The sequence below is a fragment of the Macaca nemestrina genome, chromosome 2, assembly GCF_043159975.1.
Source record: "Macaca nemestrina isolate mMacNem1 chromosome 2, mMacNem.hap1, whole genome shotgun sequence".
Taxonomy (NCBI): domain Eukaryota; kingdom Metazoa; phylum Chordata; class Mammalia; order Primates; family Cercopithecidae; genus Macaca; species Macaca nemestrina.
The window spans coordinates 145,539,078-145,561,915 of NC_092126.1; the positions used below are offsets into that span (position 1 = coordinate 145,539,078).

At 36.9% G+C, this 22,838-nt stretch overlaps 1 long non-coding RNA gene across 2 annotated transcripts in view; it reads right to left on the reverse strand.

Annotated features, from left to right (window-relative positions):
• The window catches only part of LOC105477637 (uncharacterized), a 165,825-nt gene that overhangs the window by 97,152 nt on the left and 45,835 nt on the right, over nt 1-22,838 (reverse strand). Inside the window, exon 3 of one of the 2 annotated variants that reach the window (XR_011620215.1) lies at nt 5,167-5,259. The exons of the other annotated variant lie outside the window; for it this stretch is intronic. This is a non-coding gene — a long non-coding RNA (uncharacterized lncRNA). The remainder of the gene's footprint in view (nt 1-5,166; nt 5,260-22,838) is intronic. 2 annotated transcript variants of the gene reach the window in all.

Sequence of the window (22,838 nt, forward strand, 5' to 3'; positions counted from 1 at the left end):
CTGCTAGAAAAGAATAGAATTAAGCTTCAAGAACAGGGAAGAATTATGATGAAGGAATGAGAAATAGAATGCCTTTCCAGTTGAAGGGAAAAGTGCATGCAAAATTTCATCTGTCATTGCTGAATATTCAATGAGACAGTAGGGATATCTGCTTGATTAAAATAGCATAAGAAATTGAGTCAAATTAGCAATAACCAACAAGATTATGAGACTATTTCTATGCCAGCATGAAGATGAGAACATTAGTCTATAAACAAACCTAACTTGTAGTCAGTAAACAAACTTAACCTGACCAAATGAATACTTTAAATCAAATTAATGCAGTCATTGACAAACTAATCCTTTCTCACCGCTTTTAACACACCTCAAGCTTCACTGATAGTTCAGCCACTAACTCTGATAAATGATGGCATTGTTCGTACTACCCTCATCAAACCTAATCAGTCTAGGTATACTAACCCCATAGGAGAGTCATGATTCTAAAGGTAATGGGCATATAGTGTCTGTAGTCTAGCCATTGCATTGCCCAGGGTGGACCATTATACTTGCCACAAGAGGGAGACTATCCTTATTTCCAAAAGGCCCCTGGTAAAATAGCCTTAATTTGGCTAAATTCTCATCTTTGTCAGCCTAGCAAAGCAGGGATCTCATTGTAGACATTTTGAATCTTTCATTGGCACTTTTATATATTATACTAATCAGTTATTTTTTCTTTACGTTTTAGTATGTAGCATGGTTATGGAACAAAGGAGAGACTCACAAACTGTTGAAAGAATAAATTAATGAATGAATCTGTTCATGAGTTTTCATAAAGTAGCTCTGAGTAGTAACAGTGGATCAAACTTGGGCTTCTTGGTGCAGGCATGGTGTAGATTACTACTTCTGTATTGTCCTGGGAACTCAGCACATTCCTGCACAGATGATAGGAGCTCATCTGATACTTGTCAAGTAACTATGCTTAGTGATCACGGAATGTTAGAATGAAAGAAACATGCGATTCTGGTCTTTTCCTTAAAAGTTTCAAAAATAATATTACACACAGGAGCATTGTTCCACATCTAATTTATCTGAGTAAATCCCTATATACTACATCAATACTGAAGACATTGCCTGGTTTATCACAGATATTTATCTTCTAACAATCTTTGTCTTGACTCTTAGAGACTCTCTGCATTAACTCATAAAAGCATAGACACAACTTGCTGGAAAAACGCAGTTTTTTATTATGGGAAAGCCAAAGAAGTCCAGTATTTTGTTTATTGTTGGCTATCTCCTCTAACAATCTCTTTACTCTGTGCTCTGCACTTCCTATTGCTCTCTCTAGAATCATGATTCAAATGTTCTAGGTGATTTAAAGTCACTAGTGACTCTCAGTCTCTGAGACTGCTTGGGGCAGCCATCATCGTGTGACATTATGTCTTAATATTATGTCCTACAAACCTGAAGCCCCAGCCTACAACAAGTAACAATGGCATGCTGGGTTCACTATTCACTTGGCTGTTAATATTGATTTGATCTGAGAAGAGCTTTCAAATGATACAAACAAAGCCTTTCCTGGGAGCCCTTCATGTCTGAATTCTCACCACTGCTTACTTTCTGTCAGATTTTTGAAGGCCACCTAGCAAGTATGATCTTAGACTGAGGGGCAGTACAGTAAATACAGTGGCTGGCTCAAGAGTTAGATTGTTGTTACAACTTGACTGCAAATTATACCAGTTGTGTGATCTTGAACAAATTCTTCAAACTTTCATTTATTTTTCTCGATAATAGGCACAATAATAACACCAGGCAAACAGAGTTCTGGTGAAGATCAAATCAAGTGTCTTATATATATTAAGCATTAACTAAATGTCAGCCACTTCTGTGTGTATAATCTAATCTTCAGTTAGAATTATTATGGCTTTAAAGTCAAAGAGGGCCAGATATGGTGGCTCACACCTGCATTCCCAGTAGGAGTTTTAGACTCCCAAAGGAGGCCAAAAAGGAATAGTTTGAGACAAGGAGTTTAAGACCAGCCTGGGCTCAACAAAGTGAGACCCCATCTCTACAAGAATTTTTAAAAGTAGCTGAGCACAGTAGCATATACTGTAGTCCCAGCTACTCAAGAGGCTGGGCTGGGAGTGTTCCTTGAGCCAAGAAGGTCAAGGCTGCAATGAGTAATGATGGCACCACTGCACTCTAGCCTGGGTGACAGAGCAAGACCCTGTCTCTAAAATGAATAAATAAATAAATTAATTAATAAATTAATAATAAAGTCAGAGAGATCCAGGTTAGAATCCTGTTGCTACTTTCAAACTTTATGAGCATCTGTTTTTGCCCTGATAAGCAAAGTCAAAGGTCAGTGCACACTGACTTTGCATAATGTTACCACCTCTGAATTAGTGTCACATACATTGCATGGTGCTAGTACAGTGAATGTTTTAGCTAGGCCACTGGGTGTGCAAGTAGTGGATATTTATATTCAGCATCTATTCAGGTTGATCACTGCCTATCTCGTACTGATTATTTCATAATTTGAATATCATACCAGGATATTAGTATCAAAGTACACGTTTGTTGCTTTTGTTGTCATATAGTTAGAAACAGATATTCAAGAAATTTTCGGGAAAGTAAAACAATATTCCCATCTACGGGAAACTTCAGAAGCTGCAACAATTCTAAGAACCAGCTTTTATCCCTCAAGACACACATGGATTTTGTCAAGGGAGTACCCATATCTCCTTGACACTACCTACTTATCAGGCTGCCCCATATTTTTTCATTCTCTTTTAATTTCCTCTTCTGGCCAGGGGTATTTTCTGTTCCCTCTTCTTCCCTTGTGCTCTTTTCTTACTATTAATTGTTCTAATTTCTTTATGTTTTTGAGTTCAAATTCTTAAGAAGATCAGATCTGCCAACTTCATATTTTTAGACACTGCTACTCTGTAGATAGCTCATCTTTTATTATATGTTCACCACAGCTCTGTAGCCTAGACCAGGAAATGGCTGCATTACAAGGTACAAAACATGCTCCCCACCCCCTGACCCCTGACCAGCTCCCCGACACGAGGAAGATGAGCAGAGCAGTTTCCTCTAAAATCTGCTTGGCTGGGGCAAGCATGATGATATCTGTAGGTAAAAGGTAAGGTGCAAGGATGCCACAACTCTCGTTTGTTTGACGTTTCACTATTTTATTTATGGAATCAGTTCTGTTGAATAGAATGATTGCTCATTATTTTTGAGGCTTGGATATTGGGACTTAGAAAATACATTGAATTGGTCACTGTGTAAATGGTGCAGTCAAAGGAAGTGTCTGTTTAGGCCACTTCATTTAAAACATTGTTAAATTTAATTAAGGACAACATTGGTCCAAGAATGTACCTTCTAAGACGCAGCAGTATAGTATCAATTCTGTTCATGGTGTGTTGAACAAAGCAAAATAGATTAAATACACAAACAAATAATATAATATACAATTAGTTGCCACAGTTTTGAGCTGCATACGTATATTTCCTGATAAACAATGTTTTCAACTGTACAGAAAGAGTTAGCTGTAGTTTTGTAGCATGTTTACAAAATGATTTCTCTTTGACCATTGAAAAAAAAAGCTGCTATTGGCCAGGCACGGTGGCTCACACCTGTAATCCCAGCACTTTGGGAGGCCAAGGCGGGTGGATCACCTGAGGTCAGGAGTTCGAGACCAGCCTGGCCAACATGGTGAAACCCTGTCTCTACTAAAAATACAACAATTAGCTGGGTATGGTGTCTTATGCTGTAGTTCCAGCTACTAGGGAAGCTGAGGCATGAGAATCGCTTGAATCCGGGAGGCAGAGGTTGCGGTGAACCGAAATTGTGCCATTGGACTCCAGCCTGGGTGACAGAGCAAGACTCTGTCAAAAAACAAAAAAAGAAATAAAGAAGAAAAGAAGAAAAAAGAAATGCTCTTTACCATATGCTAAAACACTGTGAAAAAAATTAGTAGTTTTTAATACTTAACAATGGATGCTAACAAAGAAATATTGCTTAAACCATGGAAAGGTTGAGAATAAATTATTTCATTCCTGTTTAGTTCTTTAGGCAAGGCATACTAATTTGTTAACAATTTACCTCTTCATCTTTCTTAGCTTTGAATAAACTCCAGTCCCCAAGAAAGAATGAGAATCACCAGAATATGAAACTTCCCTGTTTGACTTCCCAACATTCATCAATGCACCAAGATAGCCTCTTGCTGTGAGGTTAACAAATGAATAAATAACTCCATATTTTTCCAGTTTGTGAAGTTAACAACATGTAGATTTTTTTTGCATATTTAAAAATCTACAACTAAATCTTAATGCCCCTGAAGCAGATGGAAGAAAATAATAGGCTTCCATTAACTGTGTCAAATTGTATAGGTCTTGGCCATCACTGGTCCTGTTGTGATGAATTTATTTTGCCCTTGGATATAATTTAATTTTCAATTATTCTAATTATAGTACTTCAGAACATCAATATTTGAGATGAGCTTCTCTAGTGTCAAGGACTGATTCTAGTTGTGTAAACCCTGAATATCTGAGACAGGTCTCAATTATTTTAGAAAGTTTATTTTGCTAAGGTTGAGGATGTGTGCCTGTAACACAGCCTCAGGAGGTCCTGATGACATGTGCTCAAGGTTGTCAGAGCACAGCTTGACTTTATACATTTTAGAGAGACATGAGACATCAACTGACATGTGTAAGATGAACATTGCTTCCATCTGGAAAGGCGGGACAACTTCAAACGAGAAGGGGGCTTCCAGGTCGTAGGTAGATAAGAGACAAATGGTTGCATTCTTTTGAGTTTCTGATTAGCCTTTCCAAAGGAGGCAATCAGAGTGAGCAGAGGGGTGACTCTGAACAAAACGGGAGGCTGGTTTTCCCTAAGCAGTTCCCAGCTTAACTTTTCCCTTTAGCTGAGGGATTTGGGGGCCCCAAGATTTATTTTTCTTTCACAGTTGTATCAGACTCCACAGGCAGCCTTGGAAACCATCACAGTTGAGGGTAGGTAACACCCATGTATTGCATAATTTTGTGCTCCACACTCTTATCTACAAAATTATGAATCTTATTACATATATTAATTTTGAGAAAAACTAAAAATGAAACAAAGTAGTTTCAAACTAGTATTGCTTTTACATCTTAAAAATAAAGTTTTATGTACTCTCCTTACCTCATCATAAATAGCTTGCCTTATTTAATATGCACTTGGCATTTTATCTGTTTTATTTCCATTTTGGGATATGTTAATTTTTTAATTTGTTACCTAAACAAAAAATAATACACAAATTATTCTTAGTCTTTACATATGTACTCGTTGAAAGATGAGATATATAAGTGCTGGTAAGTGCTTCAAGTAAGGAAGACATCTGGCCTATGTCGTGGGGATCGCATAATCACTGTGGTGACAGTTTCAGAGAGTAGCGTGTGTAGGGGTTTGAGGAGTTAGCAAAGACGAGAAGCATGAAGCACAGCCAAAAGGTTTTTTTCAGACACGAGATATATCTGAAGTTTGAAATAGAGTGAAGACCCATAAATGGGGAAGAAGTGAGGATTCTAAGTGTCTGAGCAGAAAACAGCATAAATTGCTGAGGATTTGGATAGTGTGCCAAAAGACAGATAAAGATTGCAGATAGCTGCAAGATCCCAGCCTCAGGGGATCTGAAGCCATAAGCATTAAGCATTTAGTCCTGCACCTATGTGTGTGTGTTACAGGACATGACAAATAATTAAAAAAAAAAGAAAAAAGAAAAAAAAAAACACCCTAGATAAATTCTTAGTTCTGTCCTGTCTGGTGTCTGGTGCTAGGAGATCAAAGGAGAAGATTGTGAGTTGAGCTTGACTTTGAAGCCAATAGGACTTGTACAGTGTGACAAATATACCATAAGGGGAGTCCCAGTTGAGTCATACTTGTTGGTGATCCCTATTCCTTGAGCATGAACAGAACCTGAGACTTGCTTCTAACCCATGGAATATGGCAAAAATGATGGAATATCACTCCCTTGAGGTATAAGTTATATATACATGTAGTAGATATAGATATATAGAGATGATACAGATGCAAATATAGATACAGATATAAATATCAACATAGATATAGATCTATGACTGTGGGCAGACAAGGATGATATGAGAGACCCTGCCTTGCTGGCCCTGAAGAAGTGAGCTGTCATGCTGTGAGGTGGGCTACAAAGGGGCCACATGATAGGGGACTATGGGAACCTGCAGGAGCTAAGAGTGGCTCCCAGCTAACAACCCGCAAGAAAGCAGAGCCTCAGCTCTGCGGCTGCAAGTAACTGAATTCTGCCATCTCTTATGTGAGCTTGGAACAGGACCCTGAGCTCCAAAAAGAAACACCACCCAGCTGACACCTTGATTATAGCCTTGTGAGACCTTTCAAAGGACTGAGCTAAGCCATGTCTGGACTTCTGACCCATGAAAACTGTGAGATCGTAAATGTGTGTTGTTGTAAGCCACTACATGTGTGGTAATTCACTATGTAGCAATAGAAAAATAATAAGATGGCTAGAGAAAAAGATGAGTATATTCTGGATACTCTAGATGTGTAGAACCACATGAGCTAAAGTACAGAGAATAAGACTGACATTCTTATTTGGATTTCTGCTCTGTGGTTCCATACATCTGTAGTATCCAGAATACGCTCATCTTTAATACTCCATATTGTATATTGATCCATATATTGAATGCTCTGTCACCCAGGCTGGAGTGCAGTGGCGCAATTTCGGTTCACTGCAACCTCCACCTCCCAGGTTCAAGCCATTCTCCTGTTTCAGACTCCCAAGTAGCTGTCATTACAGGCACCATGCCTGGCTGATTTTTGTATTTTTGGTAGAGACAGGGTTTTTCCAGGCTGATCTTGAACTCCTGACTTCAAGTGATTCACCCACCTCAGCCTCCCAAAGTGCTGGGATTACAAGCATGAGCCACCACGCCCGCCCTTTGAACAAGTATTTCCTGAGTGCCTACTATGTGTTAAAACTTGACCAGGAAACCAAAGGGGGAACTGAAATTAGGAGAGCTTAAGTAACATGCGCAAGTTTAAAAAAAAAATTATGTAAGAAGACAAGAATGCTGTAGGGGAAAATGGACCCAACCAGTAGGGTCTCTGAGTAAGTACTTAATCTTTATCTTTGAATACATCTTGTTTTTCTTGTTTCCTTTGCACTATAGTTTAAATTGTGTGTTAAGTCATCCTGAAAGCACTTATTTTCCTTGTGTCCAGGGATGCTTTAGGATAATATAGGAGTAATTAACTTAAATTATCTTTCTAAAACAAAAGTATCCTTTTTCTCTACTGAGTTTCCCAGAGTGTATAAAAGAACACTGAACACTGAAAAAGAAAATGAATCCTGAAGAAAAATAGATGCAGGAGCTGAATCACTGTTTTGATTTATAATAGAAACATCTAAGTCTGTAAAATATTGAGAACTTTGAACTTTGATCTCACTAAATTTAAGCTGTTAAATTGTTATGCTTTTCTGGGAATTCCTAAAAACTTCCCTGTATTACAATTACTGCGTCTGAAATTTTGTTCACTTGTAATTTTTGATTTTTTTTCTATGGTGTTAGAAGTAGAAAAGATATTTGTTCAATGCAGTATTTTAACAAATGAAGGTATATTTCGAAATAAAATAAAACTTCTTCTGCAGTGGATCTTGCTGATGCTCTACGAAATCTCCTCCAATCCCCTTTTCTCCTTGGCTGCATCCTTCTCCTGGCTCGTGTTTGCTTTTGTTTCTCTGTTGCACCTGCATTTCTCTTAGGAAGCCTGCCTCAACTGCTGGAATCCCTTTACCACCTACTGTAGCATTCTTAGGAGTTTCCTTCCTGCCCAGGTTGGCCCCTTTCTCCAGCAGAGGCTCTTAGTCAAAGAATACTTGCAAGTCCAACTTCCTTGCATGGAGGTGAACAACTCTGAGATTAATTTATGCTCTCGAGGTCCCCTGCAGGAATAGACAGGAAAACTCTGGGAAGACATCGCCTGAAACCACACCCTTGTTGAGTTTCTTCCACTTTTCTCTTTTCTGCTTCCCTGTGTCTTACTGGTTCCCTTTGGGGCGCTTCTGGAATAAACAGTTTCTGTAATAAATCCCAATCTCAGTCTGCTTCTAGGGAATCAACCTAAGACAGACACCTTCTTACCTGTTTGCTGAAGTGTCGTCTTGGTTATCAATCCAGAACTGCCAAAATATTTGATACAAAATGAGATATTTCAAAATGCACAGGTGTCCTAGATTTTTGTCATTTTAATGACTTTTTCTGGATAAAAAAGTAGCTCGTATTAATTGTTGAGTTTAGAAAATGCACAAAAATGAAGTAAATTACATTATGTATAGTTTCTATTTATACCTTGGTAAATTTTTCCAAAAACTACCCCTACCCCTACCTCCAATCAAGACTACATCTTTGAGTATATATGCAAATTTTGTCTAATTAAAATTATAACTCTAATTAACATATAGAATTACATTCTGCTTTGTTGTACACAGGTGGTTTAGTTATTTAATTTTTTTTAATAAATGTCAAACCCTTTCACACTGTAAATTATTTTTAAAAGAACAAAAACAATGAAAGAAACAAAGTCAGGGTTAGAGCAGAAATTTCGCCTCTCCATTTTCATTTCTCAAACATAACCACTTTTCAAGATTGGTGCAGATTGTTCTAGATTTTATACACATACAAAAAGACATTTACACACACATACACACAGACATTCATAAAAATGTACATATACAATGCACATTTTTACTCTTATTTATAATGAAACTTTTTTATACTACACACGTATTTCTTACAATTAGCTTTCTTCAGTCTAGGAAACTGATGAACTCTTTCCACAGTAGAGCTTGGAGATTGGCCTCAATTTTTGTAAGTAATACATGAATGCTGTTTTTCCTGATAAACAAGACTTCGCTTTCTGTTCTTCTGCATGTCTGTATGCATAGGTAGGGACATTTCTTCTATGTGCTGAAATCCTAGAAAGGCACCTAACGATTAGTAAGAAATGTTTAAATCAATACATACTGAGCACATTCAGAAAATATTAGCCTCTCCTGAATGTAAATCCTTAATTTCTCACAAATACCCCCTCCCCAATATCCCTCCTTCTTTCTCAAAATGTCTTGGTATAAATGGGTATGTGTGGCTTATCCATCCTCTATCAAAATGTTAGTAGTTAATACCAAATTGCCCCATATTAGTACAAGTTGTACTAATATATAGTCCAGTCAACATTTTATATGACCTTTTTATTATTATTATTATTATTATTAGCCTTTATACTTATAAATAATTCTCCTGTCTGTCTTTAATTTTAAGCTGTTTATTGTGTTACTTGCCATAGACAAATTTAACTTTTTTTCATTAAACAATTCCAATATTTAATTTCTTTATTACTTCTGATTTTTATTTTATTTCTGGAGAGGTACACATTCTCCAAATTAACATTTATTTTCATCTAGTATTTTAAGATGTTTTTTCTACTTTCTGGTCATGTATTTATTTGGAATAAATGTGTGTCAAATGAATACATTATGTTAGGGAAGATATGCCAGGTAAGAATCAAATACTATTTTTCACCACAAATTAGTAACCTATTGTAGCTATCCACTCCAATGAATGGTCCATCCACTACCTGTTGATTTTGAAATGTAACTTTTTCACATAAGGATATTCATATATGAATATAAATAGATGAATAGATAGATAGATAGATGTGATGACTATATGGATACCTAACTGTTTATATCCATCTATTCATGTATGTGCATTTTGGGGCTCTACTGCTTCACTGATCCATCATTTTCACTTCAGAACTATACTGATATAATTGCTGTAGCTTCATGGCACGTTTCCACATGTAGTAGAGCAAGATCTCAGTCATTATTCTGCTATTTCAAGGATGTTAAACTAACCTCATGCAAGAAAAACCTTCCTCTTTCTCTTGCTTTATGAAGATCTCTTGACAACATCTATATTTTCTACCTTGATAATTTCCTTCTAAAAGAAAAATACATTTGGATATGTTTTGTAAACTCTAGTAGTCATACAAATGTAAATTGTGCATGCCTTGTAGGTAGTAGTGTCTCTCCTATAATTCTCACTCATCTTAGGTACAGGAGGGAAAAATGTCACTTTTAACTATTGCCTGTAACTATTTGCCTTCTACAACCTCATTTTCAGGTTATTCACAGAACTTGGGGATAGGTAGTTAAAAAAATAAAACTTAACCCAATAACTAGTCAAGGACTTTTAAAAATGGTTTAGATTTTTTAAATATAATTTCCTACTCTCTCTCAGAGATTGCTCTACCTCAAATATCTCTGCTTATCTGCTAAAGATGGTATCTGGGTAGAAGGGGAGTAGGTGTTTATACTTCTTCTTGTGATTCCTCCCTTACCCTGACGTCCAAAGCAATGTCCTTTGACCACCTTGGGGCAGTTAGCCCTGCTGGCATTTAGGACTGTGGACAGCATTGTTTTTGGTTTTTTTTTTCTTTTTTTAGACAAGGTCTCACTATGCATCCCAGGCTGGCCTTGAACTCCTGTGCTCAAGCAATCCTCCTGCTTTGGCCTCCCAAAGTGCTGGGATTACAGGTTTGAGTCACTATGCCCAGCCATGGTCAGCATCTTTTGTCTGGGTGTAGTCAAGGCCATGTAATACTTTTTGACTTTCTCAGCTTTATTTGAGCTCTTGCTGATGCTATACACTCTCTGATTGTCTGACTGGGAATTTAGCTCATAGCCCTTGGAGCAGAACCCCTAAGGGAAGCCTCTCTGCCCACTATGCCAACCAAGTGTTTAGCTGCTTTGGATATGCCTTTGCCTCATCAGACCCAAGGGCAACCAAGGAAACTAAATCTCTGCCTGACCTCTGCTTTCATGTGACTGCCCTCCCTCTGAGTGTGAGTGCAACCTACACGGAAGTCTCCTTCCAGATGAATAAATGGGTGGCAAGGCAAGAGTCACTCTCCTCCATGATTTCGTAAACTGTCAAATGTGCTTCTCCAAGCAGGACAGCCATGTTTGTTTCCCTCATGAGCTTCTCTTCTCTGATCTTGTCTTCTTTGTACCACCCCAGTGGGTAGATAAAATTATTTGTTTTCTTTTTACTGCCCTCCTATCTTATGCTCCTTCTACTTTATCTCACCCATCTTTAATGGGTAACAGCAATATCTCCCTGAATATTATTTAAATTGTATATTACGTGAACAGCAACCCCTGGAGAAAACCATTGCACACAATGTAGATGATGCCTCCTGTGTCTGTGCAACTTGGAAATCTTGATCTCCTCAATACAATGAGGGGATTTAACGATGAGTCCAACTGCATCAGTTAAAAGAAAAGAAAGAATAATTTAGCCAGTGTCTTAGAAGGACAATAGCCTGGTTTTCAAGACTACTGTCCTACTGAATTCTGAACGTCAATATCATAGTGTCTTCCTTCTGGCAAAAAAAAAAAAAAAAGAGAGAGAGAGAAAAGATGAGGAATAAGATGAAAGCCAGGTGCTATAAAATGTCTAAGAGGAAACATTAAGCTACATTTATGCTTTATCCTTTTATCTTTAGTCATCTTCTCCCCTTTCTGTATCCTTTCTCATAGCTGCTGATGTTAACCACAAATAAAGACAGTATCTGACTAATTAAGATCAATTCACATTTCTGCAGCCAGGAGAGGTTAAGGAGTGGCAGAAAAGGAAGTGAAGTTCTTTGAAAGTTTCTGAATAATAGACATTGTGCTTATAACTTTCCATATTTTAGCTTGGTTAACATTTGTAAGATTCATCTCTGTTTCACAGATGAAGAAACTGAGGCTCAGAAGAGTTTAGAAATTCTTCCAGATCATACATACAAAGACAGACTTGAAACCCCACTATGAGGAAGTGCAAAGCTATTATTCCTCATTCTAAGAACTTTGTACTACCAAAACAGTTTTAAAAGGTGGCCCTTGACTTGTTAAAGGGTTATGTGAATTAATCAGAGGTGCCTATGGGATAAATGTCACGCTGCTCTATGGTGCAATGTCAGTAAGCTTTTGGCCATTTCAGCACCAGTGGGCTTTGCCATCATAATTTCAAGGTTAGGCATAAAAGTAAGTCACACTCTGTTTTACAAGAATACATTTCTGCTGGTTTCTTAACTGTATTTTACTGCTGCCAAATCACCATACCTTCTCCTCATCTCCTTCTCATCATATGTACATAATACCATTGTTGAAATTCCATGATGTTCATGCTCTCATTTTTGAAAAATTTAACCTTGGTCTAGACATTAGTTATTTCCAGGAAAAATGTGACATGCATTTTAGGAATACCTAGATAGATTTAGGGATGATGTATTGCACATTCACCCTCATTTACTATTCAGCTTTGCTTGCTATTTAATTATCCTGTCACTACCAAATACTTTAGGGGACTAGGACTATGCTATCTTTGTGATCATTTCACATTTTATGTCAATCCTCCTGCCCTTATGTATCATGCCTCATGTTTTTATTACATCTTATCAGACCCGATCTTGTCATAGAATGTTTCATTTTCTGCTATAACTAAGATTTACTGTGCCTAAGGGTTCTCAAATTTTAGAGCCTATTTCATTTTAATTTTGTGTCATTTTTTGAAATGAATTCCATAATATATTTGTAGCTTTGACTTGCCTCAAATTGAGGTTTGCAATTAATTTGCTTTTGAAACTGAGCCTACCTTATCTAATACCAAGTAAACGGTTATTTGAACAGAAAATTGGAATATCTTATTTGTGTCCTAAAAGCAAAATCTTTGTTGTCAAAGGGAGAAATAAATCTCAAGTGCCAAAGGAAACAATGTTTTGATGTCAACTGGGGTCGTGTTCCTCAAACACAATAGAAACTCAACTTTTGTTTGAATTAATTCTTTCCAGTTTTCTATAGGACTAGCTTCCTTATTAGTCTCTAAATTCCTCTGAGTCAGAAGAGCGATTCCCCTGAAGTGAGGAACTGATAAAATGACACTATTTATTGATTTAATAGATATATATTTTAGGTATGTTTTTAAGGCCCTTGTGGAAATAATTGCCAGTGAAGGTGCTGTTTTTAACTAACATAAGGAGACATAAGAGTCTCCGGCTTTAAAACAGTGGTGAACTTTAAAAGGAGACAAACCTTGAGGAGAAACCATCATATTCACAATAGACCTTTTCCTTTTTGACCTCAAAACTATATTTCTAGGAATAATTAGAGAAACACCAAAACATGTACTAAAAAGTAGGATTATTGGGGTCTTATATAGCAAATATACTAGAAACAATGAAAATATCTAATGACAGCAAACTGGTAAAATATGGATTTCCCATAGAAAGCTCTGCAGTCCGTAAAAAATTATGAATTTGATGATAGGTAATAATCTGGAAAAAGGTACGCAAAATTCAAGTAAAAATATCTAACTTAAAAAAAAAAAAAGTGAAACTATTAAAAATTTTTAGGCCGAAAGTGATGGCTCATGCCTGTAATCCCAGCACTTTGGGAGGCTAAGGCGGGTGGATCACTTGAGGTCAGGAATCCAAGACCAGTCTGACAGAAATGGTGAAATCTTGTCTCTAAAAATACAAAAATTAGCCAGGTGTGGCAGCGTATGCCTGTAGTCCCAGCTACTCAGGATGCTGAGGCAGGAGGATCACTTGAACCTGGGAGACAGAGGTTGCTGTGAAACCAGATTGCACCACTGCACTCCAGCCTGGGTGACAGAACAAGACTCAGTTTCAAAAAACAAAAAAAACAAAAAAAACTTTGTTTAACTATATTTAGGATATCAATTTAAAAATATATATATGTATGTAACCTCCTGACAGATTATTCCTACCCACTGCACAAATAAAAACCACAGCATTGCAGTAAAGAAAGAGTTTAATTGACATGAGGCTAGCCATGCCATGTGGGAGAAAGTTACTACTCAAATTAATCTCATTGAAGTCTTGTAGGGTAGAGGTTTTTCAAAGGCAGTTTTGGGGTAATGGTGGGGTGGCCAGGAAATGGGTGCTTGCTGCTGACTGGTTGGAGTGGAAATGAAATGATAAAGGGTCTAAGCTGTCCTTTTGTGCACAGTTGCTTCCGGGTGAAGTTACAGGAGCAGTGAAACCATCAGTTGGTGGGTCTAGGTGGATCCATTGGTGTCAGACATACGAAAACCCTGAAAAGATATCTCAAAAGGCCAATCTACAATAATGATGTTATCTGCAAGACTAACTAAGGAAGGTGCATATCTTGTGACCAGTCTACGTTTCATCAAATTCAGGCTCCTCTCCTCCTGCTACCCTAGTGGCCTCTCATTAATTAGCTTTACAAAGGTAAAGATGGTTGATTTTGGGGGAAGGGCTATTATCATTTAGCCTATAGCCTAAATGTCTTCCAAAGTTAGCTTGGCCTAAGTCCAAGGATAATTAAGGCAGTTTGAAAGCTAAAGGCAAGGAGGGGGTTGGCTAGATCAGATCTCCCTAATGCCTAACTACCATAATGTTTTTACTTACATAATTTTTGCAAAGGTGGTTTCATGTATTTTGATGCAGAGAAAAAAGATGAAAAAAATTACCCCATAATGACAGTAAGGGTGTACAATAGTTGGTGGAATTAAGGGAAAATTTTATATACATTTTAAAACATCTTGGTCAATGTAATTTTTTTCTTCATCTTTTTTAATGAGAAGAGATTTTACCAAAATTAAAGGTGACTCTTTTCACTAGAATAGACTTAATTCTTGGTTAACAACAAAGATAAAAGACAGAAAACAAAAGGTTGTGACCACCAAATATTCATTATGTTGTACATTTGCTTTCTGTTTAAAATAAGATTGGTTTCATCTCCCCGTGAGATCTCTTGGTTTATTTTATTTTATTTTTTCTCACACATCCAATCAGATCTGAACCTCCGTTTCCCCAGAGAGTCATGTTGTGTTGACCAATCATCTGTATCAGAGAGGAAAAGAATCTGGGACTTTTGAACAGTCATTGAGCAGGCTACAGATGGGTAGTAGCTACATGAAATTCTTAGTCTATTTATGGCAGCTGACACAGGCAGGTTCGTCTTTGTACCTCAGCCACACTACTAATAGTAAAGTGGCATCATCTGTGAACCTAGAGTTTTCAGAGAACTCTTGAAAGCATTATTCTTATTTGCATGTATCGCATCAAGTGAAATTGACATGAAGAAAAGTATGCACAATTATTGATGCAACTTCCCTCAGCAATGTTGTGTGTTGTAAGCTGTTAATATTACTTTTCAGATCCAATCTCCCACCCCATGGGGACTCTGCAGTGGCTCCACTGTACCTGCAAGGACTCACAGTCCATCACTGGCAAACCTTCCGTTAACCTCTGTTGAGTTTGGCCAGTAAGATACCAATCCTCACTACATTGGTAACTTTAAATGGCATCTGCCAGCCACATTGGCTTCTCAACTGTAGACACAAAGTAGGTAGACATTTAAATTTACACCCTCAGACCACAACTGGGTTGTTAGCTGGCTTCTTATATTTTTCTGATTGCTTCCTGCTTTCGGAGATAACAGATTTATATCTTCTCTGTTATCCTGCTTTGACTCACTTCAGTAGAGAAATAGTCATCTTATCTTACTTCCAACTTCAGTGTCACTTCCTCCACTTCTGCCTCATTGTCCCTTCACCAGATGTGCCAGGGCACCTGCCCACCCTCCTATAATGATGATGGACTTCGCCTTGCAGCTAGGTAAGGGCAACATTAAATACAGTACTCCTATTCCATTTTGCTCATTCATGGACTTTCCTGGTGTCTCATTCTTGTACAACCAATGATGCCTTTTAATCTAATCAACATGAAAAACAGTTCTTGTATTTAAAATTAAATTCCGTGCTAGGCCCCACAACCCCTTTCAACTAATATCTTATTTCATTCTTTTGTTTATAATAAAGTTTTTGAAAATGTCTGTACCTGCTTTCTCTATTTTCTCACCTCACCCCTCCTTTGCTTCCCAATCCCCTCCAGATAATTTTGGCCTTCCCCACTCTACTGAAAGCATTTGGACATGGTTAAGGAGTGCAATATTTTAAGAGAATTGGAAAAAGTATGATGCGGAAACTTTAGTCTTAAATAGAAGTTTATCCGGTGGTCTAGTAGAGCAACCCTCTTCTTTTCTCATCACTGGGATAAGAAAGTCAAGATACTTTAAAATTTATATTTTATTTGACTTAATAAAGGCAAAATAAAAATGAGTAGCTGGTACTCATTTGTTTAATTCCTTGAGTTTGGTGGTAACAATTCAAAGAGGACTATAGTATATAAAGATTACCAGAATTTAAAGTGTCCTATCACATTGACAATTTATAAGCAGAGATTTCTAGTCTGAACCTTATTAATAATTTGTGCAATTTATTTTTTAACTTTGGAATTGTTTAATTTTAAATTATAGTAATATTCTATTTTATAAAATTTATATATTGCAAATAAGGTGTTTTAATTTTATAAAGATTAAGAGATTCTATAAGGTGAGAAATATTTCTTTGATCAAGAAATATTTTCATATACTGTTTTTAGAGTTTTTAGACTTGGTATTGTTTTAAAGTTTTTACTTTCTCCTAAATTTTGTGGATATATTTTTAATATTTTATTTAGCGTTAGTATAAAATTTACTACTTCAAGTGTTGAGTATGAGCTTTGTTTTTTCTTTTTCTTTCTTCCTCTTCTTCTTTCTCTTCATCTTCCTTCTCTTCTTTTTCTCCCCCTTCTCCTTCTCCTCCTTCTTTTATTAGTGGAGGCAGCCAGGCTTGGAACATCAGCTAGCCTTTGCAGCTTGAGTAGCAGAGGCTGTAGCCAGAGCATGATATGGGACTCCTGCAGTTATTACTCAAATTTACTGCTTTTACAGAGTAATGTGGTCCAGTATGACCTTTATCCAAATTTTACGTAACTCTCTATTCAAAATGTTTTAGAAATTAGCAGCACTGAAGCAATATCCTGAAGCAACCTGGGTGTGTTTGTGTGTGTATTCATACTGAAAGCTTATTTCCCTATTAAATTTTTTTAGATTTTCAAATCCACTTATTGATTTGATTTTTCCAGCAGTATCAAATTGCTTCTTTTAATAATTGACTTGATGCATAAAGATCACATATTGAGATACCTAGAATAAGTCTCAGAATTAAATTCACATTGTAATTCTTATTAGATATGCAGTCATGGACAAGTCACTGAACATTAATTTGTTTATTAATGTATCTGGGATAATTGTATATTCGTTATATGTTTAAACATGACAACATTCAGCCAGGTGCGTTGGCTCATGCCTGTAATCCCAGCACTTTGGGAGGCCGAGACAGGCGGATCATGAGGTCAGGAGATGGAGACCATCCTAGTTAACATGGCGAAACCCCATCTCTACTAAAAATACAAAAAATTAGCCGGGCGTGGTGGCGGGTCCCTGTAGTTCCAGCTACTCGGGAGACTGAGGCAGGAGAATGGCAAGGAGGTGGAGCTTACAGTGAGCTGAGATCGCACTACTGCACTCCAGCCTGGCGGCAGAACGAGACTCCGTCTCAAAAATAATTAATAAATAAAATAAAATAAAATAAAAATAAATAAATAAATAAATAAATAAATAAATAAACAAGATAACATTCAATTAATGGGTTTGTTTTGGCTGTTAATAGTTTAAGAAGAAAGTGCTCTTAGAAGTTGTTTAAAGCTCCTCTGAATAAGTAATACAGTATGTGCTCACAGCTGTCCCTACTAATTTTGACATTTCATTTCCTACTCATTGATAGTTATCCATGTTTTTTTCTTAGTTTTAAGATGGCTCCATTTGTGAATGTATTACAAACAGAAATACATTTTTATTTGAAATATCAAGGGTTATAATTTAATAACACCTTTATTACATCACTAATAATTTATTTTTACCATCTATGATTGCCAACTTAAAGTTTGGCCAGAAATCTTGAGTGTAAAACTCATTTAAGTTGATTGCAATTTATGTGTGTATGAATATTATTAAAAACTTATGTATGAGACCAGGTGCGGTGGCTCATGCCTATAATCCCAGCACTTTTGGAGGCCGAGGCAGGCGGATCACCTGAGCTCAGGAGTTTGAGACCAGCTTGACCAATGTGGAAAAACCCCATCTCTACTAAAAATACAAAAAAAATTAGCCATGCTTGGTGGCGGAGCCTGTAATCCCAGCTACTCGGGAGGCTGAGGCAGGAGAATTGCTTGAACCTGGGAAGCAGAGGTTGCAGTGAGCCGTTATCACCCCATTGCACTCCAGCCTCAGCAACAAGAGCAAAACTCCATCTAAAAAAAAAAAATTATATATGAGTTCCAATTAATACTGTTTTCCCCTTTGTGTAGTATCATAGAAGCTTCTTTTTTTTTTTTTTTTTTTTTTTTCCCACCACTACACCCAGCTAATTTTGTTTGTATTTTCAGTAGAGACAGGGTTTCACCGTGTTAGCCAGGATGGTCTCGATCCCCTGACCTCGTGATCCATCTGTCTTGGCCTCCCAAATTGTTGGGTTTACAGGCATGAGCCACCATGCCTGGCCCATGGAAGCTTTGACTTATTTCATTTATTTTTGGCACTGGTAATATTTGGAGAGTGAAGGCCTTTTTGAAATTGACACTGTCACATTACCACTATTTCCCTATATTTTTGAAGTCACTTATTTGATGACCACAAATTTTACAGGGTCCACCTTGAATTTCCTGCATTCTCAAAATTTCTTACAGCCCTAATTCTTTTTATTCCTTATTAGTATACAGATTTTGATTAAGTATTGGTTATTTCCATTGTATTATTTCCATTGTATAAGCTAGGTAACACACAAGCTTCTAACCAATTCAATAACACAATAGGAAAATTATATTTTCTTATTTGCTTTTGACAGCATGAGTACCTGCTGATATTTTTAAATTATTTGAATTTATTATTCTTTTATTCTTTTCTTCTCTCTTTTTATGAGCAATCACACTTCCTTGTTTTTGCTATGTATAATCTATTCACCTATGCTATACACTGTCACATATACTATTCCACATAAAATCATAGTGTACCATAATACACACTAGGAGACGTGCGACAATTTTACTTCAATTTTAGAAACAATAATTTTCCATAATGCAACTGAATTTTACTTAAGCCAGATATCACAGTGTAACTAATAAATAACTACTATACTATAACATTTCAGGAAAAAATTCATGTGTGTAAACATCCTCAGGTAGAATACACATGGGAGTGGTCTAATAGCTAAACCACATAGTCTTCTAAACATCGTCTCTGCTGTAATTACTAAGATTTACTTTTACACTATATATACCCAGACGATTTACTTTAAGCTATCATAAAAGAAGTCAAGGACGACAGGTATAAGGGAAAAAGAGAGCCTTCAGACAGTGTTTGCAGCAGTGTACATTGGTAAAATATTTTTTACAAACAATTAGGAAAGACATAACAGATCCTTAAACCTTTTCAACATTTTGGCTTAGTGATTTTACTTCTGGAAAAATAGATATAATTACATTTACATTTTTTTCATGTAAAAAAAATTAAACGGCAGGTTCTCCTCAAGTCTGGTAGTTACGGGAGGTAACAACTGTAGCATATTATCTCCTGGCTTCAAGAGTGGGCCCGTGTCATACCAGACATGAAACTCCACCTTCGTTGACTATGCCAGTTGGTCCAGGGGCTGACCACACAACCCACCGCAAAGATCCAAAGGGTTTTTCATTCTGAAATCAGCACAGGAAATTTCTTTCTGCCCTTTGCAATTTCTGCCTTGTTCTTTAGATGGGAACCGACGGTTATAGCCACATGGGAATCACGAGAACTGACAGCCTGAGAGGCTAAATCTAAAAGCCAGCCAGAAGCAGGGAAAAAAGGGAACAGTGATGAGACAGAAACAACAAGACAAGGACAGAAACGGAAAGAGGCTGGATGGTGTTTTGTCTCTGAATCCAGCTCTACCGTGTTCTTTCCCTGGTGTATTAACCAATACATTCTCATTTTTGTAAAAGCCAGTATAAGTTGGACTCAGGTTTTCTTGCAAGTATAGTATCTTGACAAATGTGAGCTTTATAAAGACCTACGTAATAATACTAAAATATTTTATTATAGAACACTAAGTATAAAAATCATGATACCACATTTTATGTAGAACACTATTGCAGATGACCTGAAAGAGAAAGCAAACCAAAAAGAAATGATATACATAATACGTAAAAAAGAAGAAAAACATGGAAATATAAAAATAGTTATTTTTGGATGGTAGGATTAAATGAATTAATTTTTTAATTTTTTTCTGATTTTCTTTTGTTTCATATTTTAATATAAAAACTTATAAGTAGAAACAAAACAAAACTTTTTAAGTTATAATTTTCATTATAACAAGGAGATTTCTTTTTTCTAAAATAATGGTTCTGAAACTTGGTACAGAAAATAATCATCTAGAGCATACCAAATTCCTAGGCTCCATCCCAGCCTACAGAGTCAGAAATCCTAAAGTGGGGTCAAAGGATTTTCATTTCTTCCAAGGTTCTGAAGAACCTCTGGAACTAGAACCAAGATGGTACGATATGATGGGTGGGAGTGTTGGATTGGGTATTTAACAGACCTGGATTTGAACTCCAGTTCTGCCATTAGTAGCTGGATTATTTTCAAGGGTCTTTTTATTTCCTCCAAGCCTTGCCTTTCTTAACTCTAAAATGAGGCTAAATTGATTTGATCATGATACATTGTATACATGTATCAAAATATCACTGTGTACCCCATCAATATGTGCAATTACGTGTCTACTAAAAAAGGAAAAAATAAATAAAATGAGGCTAATTATTTTAATTGCAAGGGTGGATGAGACACTGTTTATACAGCCGGTAGTATGATGTCCAGGCACAGCGTAAACACTCAAGCATAATAATACGTTATTTAAAAATAAAAAATAGATGAAACAAATTTAAAAATAGTAAATGTCATCATCATTATTATTAACCTTCCATGATGATGACGAAAATGGATAGGAACAAGGTTTTAATTACCCCAAGTTGATTTATATACCATTTTGAGTTTCGTGCCATTGTTTGGGGGAAAATCTCCTGTCATCTTCTACACTACAGGGTATACTTCCAAATGTCATAATTATCTGTCATAAAATATTTCCAATTTTTCTTCAAATTGCAGTAGAAAGGGATTGAATTTTAAGAGTCATCACTGCAGTACTGCTCTCAGAAACAAAAGCAAGCAAACAAACAAAAATCACTATGAGTGTTTTGTAAAGGGAGAAAGGCACTAAGAGATTATTAAAGTTGAATTACCAGGGCCATTTACTCTCATTCCCAGTGCCTGTGTCACACATAACCCCTGAAGAAGGAAAATAGCAATACTTAGTGAAGTGGCTAAAGGGAATTTCCAGCCAGGGAGTTCAACAGACAATCTGAAATCTGGCTGACCTTTTAACTCAGAGGTAATTACAGTGGATTTGGGGGCCTAACCTTAGTTTGCAATATTTTTTTAACTGAAATTATATTTTATGCAGGCCAAGCCAAACACTTGAAGGGCAGAGGGCAAGACGTAATTAAACTACTACCTTATTTATGTTAACTATTCTTTCTTATTTCAAGGGGACAAAGATATGGGTCTGTTTTGCTTGTTGTTGTTTTTATTGTTGTTTTTGTTTCTTGATGCCGCTGTACTACCAGCAGCTAAAGCAGTAGAAGGCTTAGAGTAGGCTTGCACTAAATGTGCTGGACATTGGATAGAAGCATCAGTACCATCATGTATGCAATGGCAGATTTCAGATACTACCATCCTTATCTATCTACAACTGAGCAGAAAACAGAGACTAAAAAAACAAACCAACAGATACATACAATCCTCAATCACAAAAATCACAAATGGTGAAGATGGGGTGCTGTGTGAAGAAAGGATCTGCCTGGTGTGCAGGAAGGTACTAAAGAGAAACACTGCAGCAGCCAAGGGCAGCACAACCTGGCAAGGACCAAGCTCCAAAACTCAGGAGCATGCCAAGGGGCCACACCTTGTCCGTTACAAAAGATCAGTACACACAGCTAGGACAGAGCTTCCTGGTTTGGTACCACAGAACTCTAGAGACTGGAGGGGTGCAGCGAATTGAATTAGGTGACACATGACATTTTTGCCAGGAGTAAGTCATCTGTGAGTCAAGGTCTAGAAGAAAGATTCAGAGTTGTTAGATGACCTGCAGCCATAAATCTCTAAAAGTTAGGGATAAACAGAAGGCTAAATCAATCCCTTCCACACACATACACCTCCCTGTGTCGTGAAGAACTCTGCTCTGAGGCAGAGAAACATTTTGCAGCTCTGTTCTCTCTCCATCATAAAGCCCAGAAAATAGCTGGTCCAGGAAGGGCTCACCTAATTCAAAGGGAACAATATTTCAAAAGGATGCACAATATAGGCATGCACAGCATAATCATGTTTCTTTCAGCTATGGGCCACATATACAACAGTGGTCCCATAACATTATAATACTGTATTATACTGTATTTTTATCATACATTTTCTATATTTATATATGCTTAGATACACAAATCCTTACCATTGTGTTACAGTTGACTACAGTATTTTTTACAGTAGCATGCTATACAAGTTTGCAACCTGGGAGCAATAGCCTGTCCCATACAGCCCAGGTGTATAATAAGCTCCACCATCTAGGTCTGTATAAGCACACTCTATGATGTTTGCACAATGACAAAATCACCTATCAATGCATTTCTCAGAATGTATCCCCGTCATTAAGTGATACATGACTGCATCTGTGTAAATATAAGAAAAGAGGAGGACTAGAACCAGAAAAACA